Consider the following 6,697-nt stretch of genomic DNA (forward strand, 5'->3'; position numbering starts at 1 on the left):
GAATAATATTGTATTATTATGGCAATATTACCGCAAAAAGTTTTCTTTTAAAACAGGTGAACACTTCCTGCTTACTTAAATTGAGATAGTTAGGCATGGCTATCAGGAACCATTTGGTTGTATTTTTATGTTCTGTAATTGTTCCCTTCTGCCTCTCCAGAGCAATCTGTGTAATTTGTATAATTTTTTCCCTTAATTAAAAACACATTTTAGCTGGCACAGAACTGTCATGATCCCCAAACTAAATCCATTTTCTAGTATACCATGGTTTCTTTTCTTTTTTCTTTTTAAATGCATACTATGTTACTATGGAATGAAATAACATGCAAAATGGCAAGGTTAAAATATTACATAGAGCTGCATGAAAAGGTTAATAAGATTTAATATCCCTTTATCCCCCCCCCCTTTTGTGGCAGACTACAAACTACACATTCAAATTGTGAATCCTAGCTGTTGAATACACAAACATAAATTATTGCATAATGCACATAGATGTGTAATATGAAATTCTTACTGAAGTTCATTGCTTCAAATAAAATATGTTTTGTAGCATTTTCTATAAGGATCCCCACTGAGTTCTATCTAGATATGCTCAACTTTGGGGTTTTTTATGCTCTTTCTTCCTTACACTTAATATTATTAGATTTTAACATGGTTTGCAAAAATTTTAACAGGAGAGGCCAGCAACTGTTGCATAATTCTATGGGTGTTCTTGTAGAAATAGGAAATGACATTTCATAAAAGAGAAACATTTATTTTTTTTAAAAATAACTGGAAATACTCAGATAACAAATGTCGCCTTGTTTTTGATTAAATAAAATACAAGTAATTTCAACTGTCATATTCTTCTCAAGATCATTTGAATTTTTTAAACATATAGTAGATCTGCAAGGTGTATAATACCTCAGGTTTATTTCACAATTTATGGTATTTGTAATAGCAAAATAGAATTTGTCCAACTGCTATTCAATGAATTTGCTACGTAGTAACAGCCACCAGATGGGGTTAACTGAAGTTGATCCAAGCACAAGATGTTAAGAAAGTAAGAATGTTTAAATTATTCGTTTGCCTGTGTGTAAAGTTTAATTTGTACACCCTAACCTAAATACAAACTGAAATACAGGTGCACATAAATTGATAACTTTTCAGAATGTTGTAACTTAAAACAACCAACAAACAATGAAGATCTAATCTTTACAAATCAAATCAAATCAATCAATCAATCAACAAACAAATCCCCACATTATTTCATTAGGCTAAAATCTCATGCCAAAATTGCTCAAAAGCATTCATTCCAATTCCAATGTTTTTACCTTTAACTAATCAATAAAAGGGGAGGTGGTGGTTCAACGGCTAAGACGCTGAGCTTGTCGAACAGAAGATGGGCAGTTCAGCGGTTCAAATCCCTAGTGCTGCGTAACGGAGTGAGCTCCTGTTACTTGTCCCGGCAAAATGCAAGTAGAAAAATAGGGACCACTTTGGTGGGACGATAACAGCGTTCTGTGCACCTTCGGCATTTAGTCATGACCACAGAGACATCTTTGGACAGCACTGGCTCTTCAGCTTAGAAACGGAGATGAGCACCGCCCCTAGAGCTGGAAATGACTAGCACGCATGTGCAGGGAAACCTTTACCTTTAATCAATAAAACAGAGGTGAAGGGTGGGATAGTGGGAAGAATCAGAGTAAACTCAAATGAACATATAAGCAATCTATCCTAAATCTTACTAGGGATCCCCTGCTGAAGTATTGATAGTAAATAACAAAACTTTGCAACCTTGGAGATTCTCTCTCTCTCTCTCTAAAAAAAATCTTATCAGCAAGCAAAAAATCAACATAGAAACTATGTGATTGTTTGGGATTGCTGCTGGAAGGGGGGGAAAATAAGAAAATAAACTAACATATGTTATTGATTCTACTCTCAGGTGCCACAGGGGCAGAAACGAGAAGCCATGGGATTTTGCATTATATATCCTGTAACTGTTGTGGCTCCATTACCTGAGCCTGTGTCATCGGCAGGATAGGACTTCGAGAGTGAAGGAGAGGAGTTGGCAAGGCCTCCCTCTGCAGGACCCTCCTCTCTGGCAATGCCTTTGGTGCCAACCGAAGGGCAAGAGATAGGGCCGGGGCCAAGCACGTCCAAGCAGCCACAGATGGACAGTGATGAGGGTAATGAGTCTTGGCTGGATCCACGCCAGCATCACAGAGATAAGCGTGTGCAACAGAAGAAAAGGCGTGCCCGAGATTAGGCTGAGTCACTGGACCACACCCTACAGGATATAAAAGGGAGCATGGTGGCCAGTCAAACCTTGTGACGAACAAAGCTGAAAGCTTCCACGCCATTCTGCATTGCCGGACTTTTTGCTATAGACTTTGCTGGATTATCTCTGGACTTGATTGACTCTGTAATTATTGAGCTGTTTCTTTTGATGTACCAGGAATGGGGAGAAGTTATCTCTCCTCTTTGTAAATAATAAACTCTTGGCAGGCAGCCACTAGGTTGTTGCCAAGTTCTGTTATCATAAGGAAAAGGATTTTGCCGGCTGGTTTGGTCTTTAACTCTTGAACGTCTGTTGGTGTGTGTGCGTGTGGTTGGGGACAGAACAGTAACCATGCTGATGGTAGACTGTTATGCAACTCCTGATAAACATCCAGTAGTAGTTTTAAGTCATGGAGTAAATATCGGAAGCCATGACTGAATAATATTTTTTTTTTATAACATACAAAAACTGGGCAATTGGTTCAAATTATGATGCAACTCAATGTATTTGGGAGCATCAAATATAGAACTCCAGTTGAACAGTGGACCAAAGTTAGGATATGAACTGACAACAGCTCCAAAGACTAGTTGGGCTAAAGTCTTTGCCTGATTAAAGTTGAACAGTTATAAAGTAGGTAACTATTGTGCATAATCATATCTTGGGTTTGCTGTAATAATTCTTTGGGCCATACCGGTGAATGATCAGGGCAAGCAACTCTTCTAGCATTGGCTTAAAATGTAACCCTGAGATAACAGTCTAACTGGTTCAATACTATAGCAATTTATGCGCCAACAAAAGTTTTTAGATAGATAAAAAGCATTATCTTAATTTTGGGGTACTTAATTGTCAGACGGTCCTTATGACAATGTTGAACCAAAGCAATAATAGCTCTGTTTTGGCCAGTGTGTGAGAGAACTATAGAATGACAGCATTATCTATTATAGGAAGCCTGGGAGATGTCTCATTTTCAATAAAATAAAATATAAAATAAAATAAAAATGCACATAGAAATTCAAATACTCAAAGAAATATGCTCAAAAATCTATGTATTTTATGTAGTTCTTTTTCTTCCTTTGTCAGTTTGGAAATGGGTCAAGCTATGACCTGGCTGAGGTTATTAGGTAATACTGAAACCCTATTTAAATGTATTATTGTTTTGATGCTCAAAAGCAGAAAATAACCTGAGCCATATCTGTAACATTAGAATTAATGAGGGAATTGCTTTAGAAGTACAGCTCTGTAAGTCTGAGCTATCTGGTTGACAAGTTGTCCTAGCAAAATTAGGCAGAATTAGATCCTGTCTTCTCTTGGAGTTAAATGTCTGTACCTTCAACAGTTATAGCCTGACACTGCATTTTCTCCTCTTGGACAAATCAAAACAAAGGATTTGCTTTCATAAAATGTGGATATTCCAAGGAATATTTTTCCAAGGAATCATCAACACTGATTCAAAGGGGGAGAAGGAGAGAGAGAGAGAGGGAGGGAGGGAAGGACAGGGAGAGGGAGAGGGAGGGGAGGGTTAGAGAGGGAGGGAGGGAGGGAAGGAGAGAGAGAGAGAGAGAGAGAGAGAGAGAGTGGGAGCGGGAGGGAGGGAGGGAGGGAGGGAAGGAGAGAGAGAGGGAGAGGGAGAGGGAGAGAGAGAGAGCTTGGCATGGATTGGAAACTTCACTGACCTCCTTCCTGAGGCCAATATTTCAGAACATACAGTAAAAATGCCACAACAGTGATTTGTGGTATCTGAGAAAGTATAGATTTCTAAAATGGAGCTATAATGAACTAAAAAAGATTTGCATGGCCTTCCGGAGTTGCGTTTTAAGATAGGCAGCCATACAAATCTTTTAAATCAGTAAATAAAATAAATGAGAAATAAATCCTCTTTCCCAACACAAAGAACAGAAACATGCTATAGCTATTGCTTCAACAGTAGAAGTGGCTGGTTGCTCCTCCCACTCCTCTGTGCCACTAATGGTTAAAATTAGTGGTTAAAAATTGCTTAACGCATTGTAAGCCGCCCTGAGTCTCCGGAGAAGGGCGGCATATAAATCAATTTTTTAAAAAAATGATATTACTTTATTTTATCAGACCAGTATCAGCCTATGTTAGTTTATTATCAATCAGACCAGTATTTATCCAAAGGTGACCTCCAGCCAGGGGTGAAATCCAGCAGGTTCTGACAGGTTCTGGAGAACCGGTAGTGGAAATTTTGAATAGTTTGGAGAACCGGTAAATACCACCTCTGGCTGGCCCCAGAGTGGGGTGGGAATGGAGATTTTGCAATATCCTTCCCCTGCCACGCCCACCAAGCCACGCCCACAGAACTGGTAGTAAAAAAAATTGAATTTCACCACTGCCTCCAGCTGCTACTTTGAAAAGTCCAGCAAGTTGTTGGAAGCTGAAGCAGAAATATTTTTGTTCCATTCTTTCCAAGAATGACTAAACATTTGAGCAAAAGTGTAAAGTGGTGCTCCAGCAAACTGGAGATACAGTACTTATGGAGACCTGGTGCTGCATAATAATAACAATAACCTCACTGTCAAGAATCCACTGTAAGGCCATTGGTATTTACTATATAGTTTCTTAAGATATTGCTCTGCCATGAGACACACAATATCCCACTAGCTGCCATGTCTCTTTTCTTACCCACTATAAATACGAATTTTCAGCCATCTCCTCCCCACTATAAAGGGAGCAGGAGATGGCTGAAAAGGTTGGTGAACAAAATCTGGATTTGAGGATACAGATACTCAGTTAAAACTTTCATTGGCCATCATAATGAGTTTATTTAGGGCATGGCATTGTTACATCAGCAAGGAAGATTCAATGCTAATGCAGAGTAGTAGTTTGGCTGCCTGTTTACTAACTCTGTTTAGTACATGCTTGTGTACTTCCCAAGGTACCACAGGAGGTGAGCTAGCTCCACATCAGAAAGAAATATGAGCATTTGTTTCTGCAATGTCATCAGTGTTATCTCTCCCTCCAACAAAGTTGCCTCGCAAATGGGTGTTGCAACCAGGAAGTTTCACTGTTGGCAGGATTCTAACCATTGCATGAAATACCAGCTCATTTCCCCACCAGAGTGGTACCTAGTTATCTACTTGCATAGAACATGCTTTCAAACTGCTAGGTGGGCAGAAGCTGAGGTGAGTGATGGGAGTTCACCCCGCCATGGAGTACTAGAACTCAAACCCCTGGAGCAGAGACCATGTCCAGCATCATTATTCCACTGAACCACCATGCCTGGTGCATCATAATGAGTCATGTAGTCTTTTCCAAAGTCCTATTAATGTATTAATTTCTACTCTCATACTCCAATAGAAGAGAATGTATGTAGCTCAGGCTGAACTATGTTATCCTTGATGCTATGACGTTATCTACCTGGGTAATGAAATTTCTGCAGGCAAACAACCAAACTCAGACAGCATCAAAGACTCCACATTCATAGTTGTTTTCTAAGGCTGACATGATCAAAATGTACTCATCTTCTCTCTGGCTAATGCCCTTTGGAAAAATAAAAGTGAAGATTGGTTTTTCTGTAAATGAATCATTCAAATGAGAGAATTTGGGGGTATGTAATTCTTTCAACAAACCCAGTGTCATAACAATAGGACCAATAATTTCCAAAATATGCCAAGCATTTCTCTTTAATTCTGTGATTCTGTGCTCCTAGTTGTCCATATTTCTACTATGACATCTGCCTAATGGGGGAAAAAAAAACATCTATGGGCAAGAAAACAGAGTAAAGGAAAGTAAGGAACACCTTCAGGTGGGGATAGGAGGTTTATCATTTCATTTTCCCCCCTGCAAATCCAACCTACGCACTCTATATTTTATATGTATTTTGAACAGAATTCTGAATTTATAAATGCATCTCTGACAGTTATTTTTAATTTGGCTGCAGTCTTTTTTTTTTTTTTTAAAGTTAGCATATAACGATCTTGTAATGCTGCACAATTTCTTTGGAAGTTTTATTTCCTTTTGTTTGTTATTTTTTCACCACTTGGTAGGCAAAGAAGAAAAGCAAACAACATGCTAGTGAATAGGACTTTAAATATTTTAGTGGCCTTGCTCCTCTACTGTTAAGAATAAATGAGCAAAGCACAAGATGCTTGCTTGCAACATTTTATCTTCATGCCATTAAAATGAAGGGAAGAGAACACAGATTTTCACAGAATGCCCGTGTGCTAATTTAGATGAACATTTAAAGAAGTTAGCATCACTGAAATTGAAATCCAGTACATCTCACTGTAATGTGTAAGATGCTGAAATGCTGAGTTTTGTGCCGATTCTTCATTCTTTCTTGGCATTGATGATGGACAATTTCGTGTTCGCAGTTCTACTTTCTTAAGATTTACAAGAGTTGGATTGAAGGATAGCTCTTCAAACTGAGAATGTGTTTTAACAGTTTTCTTCCCTGACAATCTTTTATTTAGAGAACTC

Source organism: Pituophis catenifer, unplaced genomic scaffold (genome assembly GCF_029215685.1).
Source record: "Pituophis catenifer annectens isolate HBS135680 unplaced genomic scaffold, rPitCat1.0.hap2 SCAF_1, whole genome shotgun sequence".
NCBI lineage: Eukaryota > Metazoa > Chordata > Lepidosauria > Squamata > Colubridae > Pituophis > Pituophis catenifer.